This window comes from Elephas maximus, chromosome 14 (genome assembly GCF_024166365.1).
Source record: "Elephas maximus indicus isolate mEleMax1 chromosome 14, mEleMax1 primary haplotype, whole genome shotgun sequence".
NCBI classification, from domain to species: Eukaryota; Metazoa; Chordata; class Mammalia; order Proboscidea; family Elephantidae; genus Elephas; species Elephas maximus.
Genome location: NC_064832.1, coordinates 63,657,490 through 63,671,338, shown reverse-complemented (window position 1 = coordinate 63,671,338; position 13,849 = coordinate 63,657,490).

The window sequence follows — 13,849 nt, the reverse complement described above, 5'->3', positions numbered from 1 at the left end:
TATACATGATTTATTTATGTACATTTCTCAGTTTATGAAGCTGTTATTTGTACCTTTTTTCTTTATATTCTTATATTCCCATGATTCTTATTTCACAAAGCTTTGTGCTGAATAATGTGAAGTAGACGTGTTGATGGAACAAAATATATTATTCCCATATCTATAACAGTGTAGATTTGTAACTCTAACTCAGTGTCTTTCTTTTTGATTTCTATCGTTGCAAAAAATGCCTTTAGACACTTTGAAATTCCAATATGCTTTAATAATATATAAACGTTTTAATCAATCCAGCATTTGAAGAAATATTGGGTTGCTATCTCTGTGAATATTTTAAACATTCCCAAGAGAATGGAAAATAGATCTTTTTTTTTCTGTCTAAAGGAATTATTTCAGTGAGCTCTTGAAATAGTATATTAACAAATTATTATTTTCCCATAATTAAAAAACTATGTTTATGTGACCATTACAAACACATTTTTGTTTTCTGTCGTAATGTATTCATGTCAGTAACACTTATTCTAGAACATCATAAGATCTATGGATGTTCATAGAATTTGGTGATAATTTAGGTTTCTTCTTCCGTGTGTTTTCATTGGGTCTAGCAAATTTACACTCTACTCCAAAGCTATTTATTACTAGAGGAGAATCAGTTATAAATAAAAGTAGTATGGATTGTGTTTTTAAAATATGAGAAATAGAGATGTTAATAGAATTCAAACGCATTTGTAAATGCCATTGTAAAAACATTACGTGTTTCTTATATATAGGGTTGGTGCTGACATTTATCTTTAATATGTACCACTTATATATAGAAGCTGAAATGATACTCATTTATTCATTTAAGCAACATTGATTAATAAAGCCTCTGTTCTGCAGAAAGCATGGTACTAGATGTTGTAACAGCTACATTATGAATATTGAAAATATAGTTGTTATGTGGAGTTTATAATTTTATTGGAATGGTAAGTCTTATTTTCCGTAAGAAATGATTCATTGAGCATATACTCTGTAGCGGACATAGAGCTGTTATTAAGTGAGCATTGATTTAAAGAGCTTTCTACTAGGTGTTACCAATCTAGCAACTCATTTTATACATCAACCTTCTAGAAAACAGAACAAGATGATTTGGGAGTCAGACAACTGTGTAGGAATTGAGAAAAGGGAAAGAAACATCTTCCCCCAGGAATAGTTATTCTTTACATGTTATTCGTTCATTTATTTCAATCACATCATTTCTTCCTACCTGTGATTGTTAACTTTAAGACGAGTAGCCTGTTTAATCACAGAAAAAAAATTATCGTCAAAAACCAATCAATTCCTAAAACATGCAGGCTATTTAGCATAGTTGTACAATATTCAATTCCTATCACCCAGCATCTGTGTATCTGTAGTGGAATTAAAGGCCTAAAATGACACAAACATAGAGCATAAACTCCTAAGTGCCAAATGAGTGCTTTAGGTAATGAGCGACATTTATATTGACAACATCATTTACATCTATACAATAACGAGCTGGAGATTTTGAGTGGAACTATTGGATCAGTTAGAACTCCCCTGGTTGTATATAATGAAAACAAATGGTTGCAAGGTTAAAAAGCTTGAGGAATTGTTATAAAGATTCAGGGGGTACACATAGAACCCCCAGACAGGAATGCAGATATACCCCAGGGACCAAAGAACCTCTTCTACTTTCACCTTTCTGTTCCTCTTGATGACTCTGCTTCTTTCACCTTCTTTCTTTATTTACACCTACTTGTTTCTCTTGTCCGTCTCTTGACTCCTTTATTATTCAGGAACATAAGATACAGCTTACAGAAGTGGACCTCTCATTTTCTCTTTCTTGTCCTAAGTCAGATTCGCTGAGAGTTCTGATTGCCTCAACTGAGACCTCATGCCAGAAGAATATTTGGCAGTACAAGTATCTGGGGAATTTTAAAATCTATTACATCTAATTAAGTTTGATTTGCTGTCAGTTGGGGCTCAGGTGATTATAATATGCAGCTAAGGTTGAGAACCACTGCCTGGGACAATGGCAAGTATTACCTTGTAGAAAACAGTTAGTGGGGGTCCTGCTGTGGTGGCAGGGAGTAGGTGGGGTGGGAATTGGGGATTGTGGGCTGTGCAGACACTACAGACAACTAGTAATTTTGTAAAATCAAATGTTCTCAAAAAGTAATTTTAGCATTGTAAGCTTAATTCTGAATTGAATATGAATTTGCAGTCCTCCCACTCAGGTGCAAAAGAAATCAGGTTTATTTATTTTTTTTCCTAAACAAAATTGTTGGTAAACCTGACCCAAGTGCCAGTTGGACAGGAAGTAAAAAATTCTAACTCAATCATTATTGAGGCTCCATTCCTTTGAATGTCCTAAGGTTTGTCCTCAGTCTGCATTGTTTAGGGAGCACCTTCTACTTATCTTGCCTTGGCTCCAAGAAGCAGCCCTAAGCCATTGAGACCAGTCAGCCTTAAACCTCCACAGTTGCAGTAGTAAAAACGATACCACTGTCTGATACGGTTCTCAGTATTGGTAGGGGAAGCATTTAAAGACAATTATATTAAATGGGAAAGTATAAAGGGATATGAAAGGAGATAAGTTTTCTACGCTTTACTTGAACTGGTAGAATGTTGGCAATACCAGTAGACTGATAACGTTTGTATATATAATAGTTAGAAAAAAAAAAAAAAGAAGCATTGCAAAAAAGCTATGTCAGGATATACACTCATAAACACTATAGAAAAATCAAAATGGAAGCCAATGCTATAGTGAAGGAAGCTTTTGGATAAACAGTAAATGTTTTTGAGTAAGTGGTCCAGTTTCCTGGTTGTTTTCTAGTAGTGTAAGCTACTTTTCTAATAGTTTTCAGCCTTTTCCTGGATACTTTGGCTGCTCTTTCACCCACGCTAATCCACTTGTCAAACTTTGTCTACTAGATTAGTTATCAGATAAGTTGGTTGATATGTCTCCAGCACTATGCATCCCTATTTTCTATTTCGTTTACTCACTGTCAATAATGTGTTTGGAACTGATAATTTTTTTAAACCAATCAATGTAAGTACTGAAGTGGTAACTATTAAGTTATTGTTCTTGTTGTTGTGTGCCGTTGAGTCGATTCCAACTCATGAGTATTAAGTTATTTTTTCTAAAAAAAGTACAGGTAACTATTATAAGGGTAAAAAATGAAGTGGTAACTATTAAGTTATTAAAAAGTTATTTTTTCTTAGAGAAAAAAAAAATCTCATGGTTGGATTCTACTCCAAATGTGGAAGCTGGGAGAAAGAGATACTGAAAGCAATCAGCCCTTTTCTTAGAAACCCAGCTTAGTAAATTATAAAGAAAATGGGTGTCCCACTGAGCTGGACCTTGCAGCTAAATCCGTCTGGTTATCATGCACCTGGGTTTATGCTGAATGGTTTGTGGCTCCTTCTTTAAATAGATTTTGTTGCTTTTTGGTATGTACTTTATATATGTTTTTCTTTTTCCAGAGATAGCTACGGTGAGGTAACAACAGGTACACATCAGGACCCAGGTAATAGTGGGCAAGAGATCTTGGGAAATGAAATTTCTGGCAGTAGAGAACAGGACAAGGCAAGAGTATAGAATATGGCCTAAGAGCAAACAGGCAAATGATCTACCAGCACAGTGTGCTTTTAGGGGAGTGAAATAAGAGTGCAGGTGGTAGAATGTTCTGTAATTGACTAATATAAATGTTGGTTAATATATGGACTTGACAGGTGTGGATTTGGGGAGCATCCACCATCCCTGGGAAATCTTTCAACCACAGTTGCCTTGATGCACTCAAAAGCACCTCTTTTGTGACAGGTTATCTAAGACTCCACTTTAATCTGGTGAGAATCCAGTGTTTGATCCAGCTACCTTCTGTTCCAGACATTCTTGCATCTGTCCCACAAGTGCCCACAGTAAACACTCAGGTATTCTTTACCTCCTCAAACACTGGGAGTATAGGGGTATTTCCCTTAGTACAGCAAATTGTCTCTGCATCTTTTTCAGAGCAAGACATATTTTCCTACCGTGCAAAACTCAAGCATGGAATAGACACTGCTTCTCTCTGTCCAAACATCTCTAGGGGACAAATGTTAGATTTTCTGAGTGGTCCCAGTGAGGTCTCTTCTCCAGTCTTTAGATGAAAAAAGACCTGTCCCTTCTTATAGGTATTGCTAGGACCTGAAACAACCCACTGCCCTCACCAACAATCTTCCCACCTCCAGTTCTTTACTACCCATTCTAAATCTATTTTACAAGCTGGAGATGGACTGACAGCAATGTATGAATGATCTACTTCACGGCTGAATCACACTACCTTGTTGCTTCATGAAGCCCTGGTGTTGCAGTGGTTAAGTGACAGGGCTGCTAACCAAAAGGTCAGCAGTCCAAATCCACCATCTGCTCCTTGGAAACCCTAGGGGTAGTTCTACTTTGCCCTGTATGATCGCTATGGATCGGAATCGACTAGACGACAACTGGTTGTTGCTGCATGGTGGGCACAGAAGCTCAGTTCCCTGCTCTGCCTGCTGACACCAGGAGAGGAGAACGGCTGACTCACACCATGTGCTCTGCCTCCTTGATGTCAGTGGGAATGGATGGTTAGCTTCCCACTGGACCTAGTGATGGAGCAGAGAAATGGAGTTGTGGGTGAATCAGAGTGGCGACTAGTCTTGTCTTACACTAACTCATTAAATTCTGTTGCTGCTACCAGTAGGTGGGGGCAGAGGTAAGGTTTAATGCCAAGAGTGCTGCCTGCTCCTATAGGGTCACTATGAGTCAGAATCAACTCTACTGGAATGGCTCCAACCAGTAGAGAGGTATGTGGAAGATTAACTTCCAGCTTTGAGTCAGAATCAACTTAATGGCAAAGGGTTTGGTTCCCCACTTCTCACTCTGGGGTGTGGTTCCTTTAGTGTTTGGCTGGAGTACAGCAAGTATTACCAAAAATGTTTTTGGCCACCATTTTCTTAATCCTCTGGGTAGGGAAAGAGGCTTATTTTAGAGATTTTTTTGTTTGTACCTGTTGGAAGTTCTGGATTGGAGACTTCTGTAGGGCTCTGCCTGAGCTATATGAAGGCAATAAGGAAACCCAGGGAACTCATAACCCCCACAAAAAATCACTTGCTGTTGAGTCAATTCCCACTCACAGCAAACTCTTAGCAGTGTCATTATTCAAGGCCCATGGTCCCTAAGCAGACTTTGTTCATTGCATCCTTCAGAGACTGTATACACTTGCTTGTTGCATTATGCCCAGAATTATTATTTGTAAGAGGAAGGTCCTGGAAGGGATGGAGCTATTCCGTCTTGGCCGGAACCAACAAAAGTGATTTTTCCATTTTTATTTTTAACCAATCTATTCTCATTTTATTAATGTCGTATTGAAAAGGTAAAACTTTAACAAATCAAATTAAATGGGCATTATTGCTAACTAACATTAACATTAAAAGCATTCATGACCAGACATCTGCATGGAGTCTGTAAGACATCCCAATATTTGGTTTTTTAAAACACACATTTATAAAACAGTAGTGTTTCACAGGGTAAGTTGCAGTTAATATGCAAGCATATTTTTATTTTAAACTATTTCAAAGCTATAGAAAATGTGAGAGATTGGTATAGTGAATACAGCATACCATGTACCTGGGGCCACGAATTGTTAACAATTTGTTTCATTTGTTTCCTCTCTTCTCTTCCCCTCTCCTTTCCTCATCTCTCCTCCACTCCCCTGCCCTCCTCTTTCCTCTCTTCTTTTCAGGTGTTTACACTTTAGTATTTAACTCTCACATAGAATTTTAATATCAATTATTATATTTTAATTTCCAAAAATTCTATTTGGTTCTTTTCAGATTTTCTTATTTATTCTCAGCAGTCTTTAGTCATTATTTGGTTGTCTCTTTTGCTTCTTTATACGTTATACAGAATTTTATATATATTATACAGATTTTTATTTGGTTTCTGATCATTCCAATATCATATTACTGAGATATGATTCTGTGATTCATTATATCTTTGATTCTTTTTCATAGTGCCTTGTTTCTATATATATATACGTATGTAAAAAAAATTTACATATATATATATTGCGGACTCATGTTTATTAGCACTTACTGTGGGAAATCTTTGAAATCTTGTTTTAGAATGTGGTGTTCCATGAAGGGAGGAGTCCTGGTAGCATAATGGTTAAAGCACTTGGCTGCTAACTGAAAGCTTGGTGGTTTCAACCCACGCTTCGCTCCTTGGGAGAAAGATGTGGCAGTCTGCTTCTGAAAAGATTTATAGCCTTGTAACCCTATGGGGCAATTCTCCTCTGTCCTATAGATGTCGGAATCAACTCGACAGCATGGTTTGGTTACTTAAAGGAATTTTATTTGCTTGTGCTAGGAGCCTAGGGGGACTTTTAAGTTAAATTTTAATTTAAACTAACTTTAAATTTTAACTGGTAGCCTTTTATTTCACAGTGATAGTTTAAACTTAGGTTCCAAACTCAGAGGAGGTTAAGCCCGTGGTCCTGAAACCAAGTGGGATTTTTTTCTCTGCAGCCTAAGCCACAACTGATACAAATAATTTGTCCTGACATTTGCCTTTATGAGGGGGAAATTTTCTACTTGAACTTTTTAACTGAGAGCGTAGCGTTTTTGAGTCCTAGCGTCATGTGAATTTCACCACTCGACTTTGTTTTCTGTACCCTATATACGCCACCACCGAAACTGAAACACTAAGTCTCCGTGAACCCTTACATGACTCAGAGATAAACGAGGCCTTTTGCTCCTGTCGGCTCGCCGGGACGTCCTGTCCTTTCACTCTGGCCCCCGAATGAATCCTCCATGTTTTTAAAACACAGAATCTGTAATTTTTTTTTTTAATTTTCTTTTTCTAATAAGTTCTCAAGATGTTTAGACTAATTCTAACAGCAATGAAAATCTATTACTCAAAACTTAATTTTCAAATCCCTGAAATAAAATCTATATAAACTCCAACTAACAGCAGAGTTAAACATTCATCTAGTCTATTCTTTTCACAGGGATTAAATGATATGTCTACGAATTTCTTAGTGCAATTTCTGGAATACAGTAATTGCTAAACAATGTCATTTATTATTACTAGAATAATACCAAACATGAAAGACATAATTCCGTGCTCCAAGGAGCATATATGTATAAAAAAAGTAAAAGTTAAAATCAAAACATCATATAAGTTGATTGCAATGCTATAAAAAATATGAATGATGTGTAGTGTTTTTTTGTTGATTTTCGTTGTTGAGAATATATACAGCAGAACATACAATTCAACAATTTCTACATGTACAATTCAGTGACATTGATTACATTCTTTGAGTTGTACAACCATTCTCCCCTTCCTTTTCTGAGTTTGTCTTCCCCCTTTAACATAAACTCACTGCCTTCTAAGTTTCCTGTGTAATCTTTTGAGTTGCTATTGTCAGTCTGATCCCATATAGATAGCTCTTAAAAGAGCACAATGTTCAAAGCAGCCATTCTTTACTAATTAAGCTAAACTAATGTTTGGACGGAAACCCTGGTGACATAGCGGTTAAGAGCTGTGGCTGCTAACTATACGGGGGCAGGTCTACTCTGCCCTATAGGGCTGCTACGAGTCAGAATCAACTCAACAGCAAGTAGGTTTGGTTTTGGTTCATTGTATGGATGGCGAGGCTTCATCTCACTTATTTTGGACATGATATCAGGAGGAACCTGTCTCTGGAGAAGGACATTGTGCTTGGCAAAGTAGAGGTCAGTGAAAAATAGGAAGACCCTCAATGAGGTGGACTGACACAGTGGCTGAAACGATGGGCTCAAACATATCAACGATTGTGAGGACGGTGCAGGACCTGGCAGGGTTTTGTTCTGTTGTATGTAGAGTCACTATGGAATTGATTCAATGGCATCTAACAACAGCAACAGCTTGATTTTAAGAAGACTTCAAGGGATATTTTTGTTTTAAGGTTTATGTTGAAAGATTATCTCAGGGAAATAATTTCAGGTATTCATCAATGGTTCTAGAAAGTCTGTGTTCCATGAGAATTTGAAATTCTGTTGTGTATGTTCTCCCTTTTGATCAGGATTCATCTATAGCATCTTCGGTCAAAACTTTCAGTAATGGTAGCCACATACCACCCAGTTCTTGATACATGCTACAACATGGATGAATCTTAAACAAACCATGCTGAGTGAAATAAATCAATCACAAAAGGGCAAATATTGTATGATTTCACTTATATAAAAGACAAGAAAAGGCAAAAGTATAGAAGCCAAAGTTTATTAGTGGTTTTCAGGGATGGGAAGGAGGGGAAAAGGAAAGGGTTATTGCTTATGAAGCACTGAGTTTCAGTGTACAGTGATGAAAATCTCACATTGATTGAGGGAAAGTATTTCTTAGTTGATTAATATAATTGATGTCACTTATGATTGTACACCTGTAAAAGTTGAATTGTCAAATGTTGTGTGATACACGTATTTACAAAAAAAGAAAAAGAAAAGAGCAGATGTTGAGGCTGTTTATATACAGCCAAACACCTCATGGGATTTGGTTCCTTGATTTGGAGGTTTTGGGTAATTTTTCATGGGACACCCTAATTAATGGACCTAATATTGTGTTTAGGGTTTCTGTTCTACCTTGTAGTTTGTTGTGTAGTGCCTGGAGTCTTAAAAGCATGCAAATGGCCATCCAAGTTACAACAATTGGTCTCTATTCACCTGAAGCAATAAATAGAGAGTCAGGAATAGGTGGAGGAAATGGAATACCTGACTCATTGCCTTCATGAACAACTGCCTCATTTGCCACAAGACCGGGGTACTGGATCGTGCCCAGCTACTATTATTGATTTCTTATTTAATTCCAGTGTGGCCTGAGAGCATGCATTGTAACACTTGAATAGTTTTAAAATTGTATGGCTTATTTTTTAGTTTAGAACTGGTCTGTCTTGGTATATGTTCTGTGTGCATTGAAAAGAGTATGTATTCCTCAGTTGTTAGGTGAAGTGGTCTGTAAATGTCAATCAGGTGAAGTTGGTTGATGGTATTGGTTAAGTCTTTTACATCTGTGTTGATTTTCTGTCTAAATATTCTTCCATTATTAAAGGAGGAATACAGAAATCTCTTACTATAATTGTGGATTTGTCTATTACTCTTTGTGGTACTATGTTTTTCTTCATATATTTTGAAGTTCTGTTATTCAGTGTATATTTAGAGACGTTAAGTTCTCTGAATGAATTAACTTTTTATCACTATTACATGAGCTTCTTTCTTATAATATTATTTTCCCTGCAATCTATTTATCTGAAATTAATATAGTCCAGTTTCCTTTAGATTAGTATGAGCACGTTATACCTTCTATTCATCCTTTCACTTTTGACCTTTTAATTGTCTATGTATTTCTAGTGGGTTTCTAATAAACCACTTATAGTTAGGTCTTGCATTTTAATTTAATCTTGAAATCTGCCTTTTAATTAGAATGCTTTGATTATTTACATTTAATGTGATTATTAATACAGTTAGCTTTAAATTTATCTTTCTATTTGTTTTTCATATATCCAATTGTTTTTTGTTCATTGTTCTGCCTTTTTTTAATTATTTTTTATGATTTTATTTTTTCTCTCTTTTTTTGACATAATACGTTATATCTCTTTGTTTTAAGAGATGTAAGTAGGAAATGCTTGTCAGCCCCTCTACTCGCTGCCTTCCATTTCTGAGGAGTATCACTTTTTGCTTCTTGGCTCCTCCATTTGTGTGTGTGTGTGTGTGTGTGTGTGTGTGTACAGAACCCAAGAATCTGGTAAATTTGAACATTAAACAAAAAAATAAGAAAAAGTTGGAGAAGATGATGAAGAAGGCAAAGGAGGAGGAGGAAAAGATGAAATTAGACAAGGAAAAAGAGGAAGAAGGAGGAGGAGGAAGAGAAGGACGACAGGAGGAGATGATGACTATAGTAGCAGCAATGACTGAGAGATTACTTTGATATAAAATTCACTAAACCATAAAGTACAAGAGGGAGAAAGGTAAGACAACCAATAGTAGGAGAATTATGGGACAAGCTTTGGTGGCTTGGATAAAGTGTGTTATTAGAGCAAATCACTTGTGCCAGAAACTATTATTGGCCATTAGCTCTTCTATAAAGATGACTGCCTTTGAATCTGTCATGTTGCCAAATTAATGAAATCACAGGGCACACAATATGTTGATGTATTTATAAAGAGAAAAAGGCAGATGCATCTTAGAAGCAATATCAAAAAGTGGAAACATTGGGAGGAAAGATTTTAGAGGTTTTCTTTGCATACTATTAAGACACATAAATACTCAAATTGTTTTTAATTGTCTTGGATATCCGCATGCTGGTTCTTTAAAACGTTATCATGCATAGAAATTAGTTTATGTTCACTATTAAATGAGTTAAATTTAAGAGACTTAGGATGTATTCGAAAGCTCATTCACATATATGAAAGTTAATCAGGTAGAAGTATAGTAAAGACTTGAACATTTCTATCCCTGGTCTCCACAGTTAAGCTCTGCATAAATATCAGCAGATATTACACCTGACTTCCTAAAGAGGGTGAGTTTCTAAAGGGAACCACAACATTTGTGAACAAAGCATACATTATAAGCTTTGGACAGCACTGAATCTGGGAAAAGAACATTTCTGACTTGTTGGCACAGTGTGCAACCTATATTCATATTATATTTTAGAGTCTTTATTTCAAATCTGATTGATTTTTTTAGTTGCTTCAATTCATACATTGCCCACTAAGTAGTCATATTTGGAGACAAGTCTGCATTAGGTATATTTTCTTGGCTCTTCAGCAAACTTAGAACAATATTAGGAAACATATCTATTAAAAGTGTGTTCAGTATTGTTTGGAAACCCTGGTGGCATAGTGGTTAAGTGCTATGGCTGCGAACCAAGAGGCTGGCAGTTCAAATCCTCCAGGCGTTCCTTGGAAACTCTATGGGGCAGCTCTACTCTGTCCTAGGGGGTCGCTAGGAGTCGGAACTGACTCGACGGCAGTGGGTTTGGTTTTTGGTTTTTCACTGTTGTTCAGTTGTTATGCTGAATATTGATTTCACACATGCTTCCTGTTTTGTTGTGCTCAAAAAAAAGAATTGCCAAATGATTGTTAGAACTTTGTTCACAGACTCTAAAATGATGATAACTCTTCATACCTGAAGAAGGTAAAGTTTGATAAAGTCTTTTATGAGCATGTCACTAGTTATATTTGGTAAAATATTGAACAGTTTAATTTTAAAAGCTTGGTTTCTTTTAGAATTTTAAATTTATGATGAGACAAGAACTTTAACTGAGCTGATTCATTTTTAGTCAATTTACAGTGAATTTAGTTAGGGAAACTCACATACAACAATAAACATTTGTAAGAGTAACAAACATTTCTGTTAGGAAACCATTGTATAAACTGAAAATATTCCTGCAAATAATCCCAGTAAACTCATTGTGAGTACACTATTCAGGGTGTAGCAAACTTACAGCAAACATAATTGCTTAAAGTAATTACTGGGCCTTATAAAATACAGTTTTTGGATTCTTTTGGGTTAAAAGTAAGAGATACGCTTAGATTTCTTCAGTTAATCAGAATTTATTTTGTAGCTAGATGGAAAGAAATATGTCTCAGTCTGGGTTCTCTGTGAAATAAACTCTGTGAGAAATTTGCAGGATGTTGATTGGATGTGCTCTTTGGATTGAGAACTGGGGGAACTGACGCAGGGCTGGGCAAAGAGAGAAGGTGAACTTCAGTGCTTTGACAAGAAAGGTCTCAGTCAATGTTACAGGAGCTGGGGTTATACTGCATTGTTGTTGTTGTTAGTTGCCATTGAGTTGGTTTGGACCCAAGTTAACCTCATGTACAACGGAACAAAGTGCTGCCCCATCCTGTGCCATCTTCTTGTATGTTAGTATACATGGGTCCATTGTTGTGGCCACTGTGTATTTTGAGCATCTTCCAACCTAAGGTGTTTCTTCCTGGTCTGTCTAAGTCTGGAAGCACTGCTGAAACCTGTCCACCATGGGTGACCCTACCGGTATTTGAAATACTGGGGGAATAGCTTCAAGCATCATAGCAATACGGAAGCCACCACAGTATGACAAACTATTAGATGGGTGGTGGAATCCCACATAGTTTTGTACCAAATAGAGGAAAGGAGAGTCAGGCCTTACACCAGTACATGAAGGAGTCATTAGATGCTGGCTGACCCCAGGAAGGGGAAATGACCTTGGGTCACATGGCTCTCTTCACCTGATTGCAATTGATAGAGAGATATTCAGATGAGAGATGTTAGCAACCCAGCAGCAGGAGGAATAATGTGTCAGTCATAAAGAAGGCATATGGGTGGCTACTATAACAGCATCCACTAAAATATGAACACTGAGAATATTCTACCTTGTTGCACAGCTCAGAAGCTAGAATACAGTTCAAAACACAACACTTGTAGCAATGGGCCATAATAGGTTTTCTCATCATATGCTTGGTGCTTTGCTGTATTTTGGTGCATTCTGTCTCTGGTTTATTGCTCCAGCTACTGCTGTTACTGGCTAATTTATCTTTTTAATCATGATTTCTAAGGCTACCAAGATACCATGGCATTCTTTCTGTGTGACTCTGCTTCTATAACACTTTTCTGTCTACTTCTTGTCTCACATTCAAATTCCCTAAGGGAGAGATTTTTATTGGATTAGACCTTCACTGTTCAGGGAAAAATCGTATCTTTTGGGCAAATCTCTTGTGCCAGAGCATATTTTTGGCCACTGACTGCTTTTTATAGATGATTGCCTTTGAGTCTGGGATGTGGCCAAATTAGCAAGATTACAGGGCATACGGTATGGTGATCTATATGTAATGAACTTTCCAGAAGGAGGGCTGTGGACAAGGCAGGCAATAAGAGGCTGCTCAACAGGGGTCAGTTTAAACTGAAGCTCCTTGCCTGGCTTACTAAATTCATAAAAAAAAAAAAAAAATTTTTTTTTTTTTTTTTTTTTTTTAGTGGGGATCAATTTATTTTATGGATTTTCCTCCTAAAATATTTGGTACAGCAGGGGTCTCGAATTTTACTGTGCATCAAAATATCCTAGGAAGATAGTTTAAAATGAGAATTCCTGGGACAACATCTAATGATTCTGGTTAAATCGGTTTGGGTGGAGCTCTGTATTTGCATTTTTAATAAACATTCCATATTTTCCAGTTTGCCAACAACAAAACCACCAGTTTCATTAGTTTCAGAAGAAAGAGATTTAAAAGACTCGATTAGGTGCTTAAAAATTGTTGGGAGCATTTTCTTGCTGGGCTATAGATTTAATTTCCAGGAATAACTCTCAGAATTATACTACTCTCAGAATTTGACCCATTAAAGTAGTTTCCTTGCCTACCATGATTAAGAAGCTGTAGAATTAGGCAGTTCTGCCACAACACGTGCCAGGAAAACAGACACCATACTTTTTCCCTGTTGACATCAAAACCTAGGGGCAAGGCATGGGGTTGTCTCCTACAGCTGTCCCAGAAAAATCTGACTATGTCCACAGCCTTACATGCAGGAGAACTTGGGGAAGCAGTAGATGCATGGCCTCTGCTTCTTACGTAACTCCCTTCTTACAATTCCCATATGGTTGCATCTGCTAGCAGAAGATAGGTCCTTGAAAGGGAGCCTTGGAAAAGTTGTATTTACTAAATTAATCTGAATTACCCACCATATACCCCAGGTAAATTGGATGCAGGTATTGAGAAAACAAATTAAAAAAAATTTTTTTTTAATTGTGTAGAAGTGAGTGGGTTCTATTAAAGAAGACAATAGAAGAAATGGCCTTTCTAAACATGTCTGCATTTCACAGTGC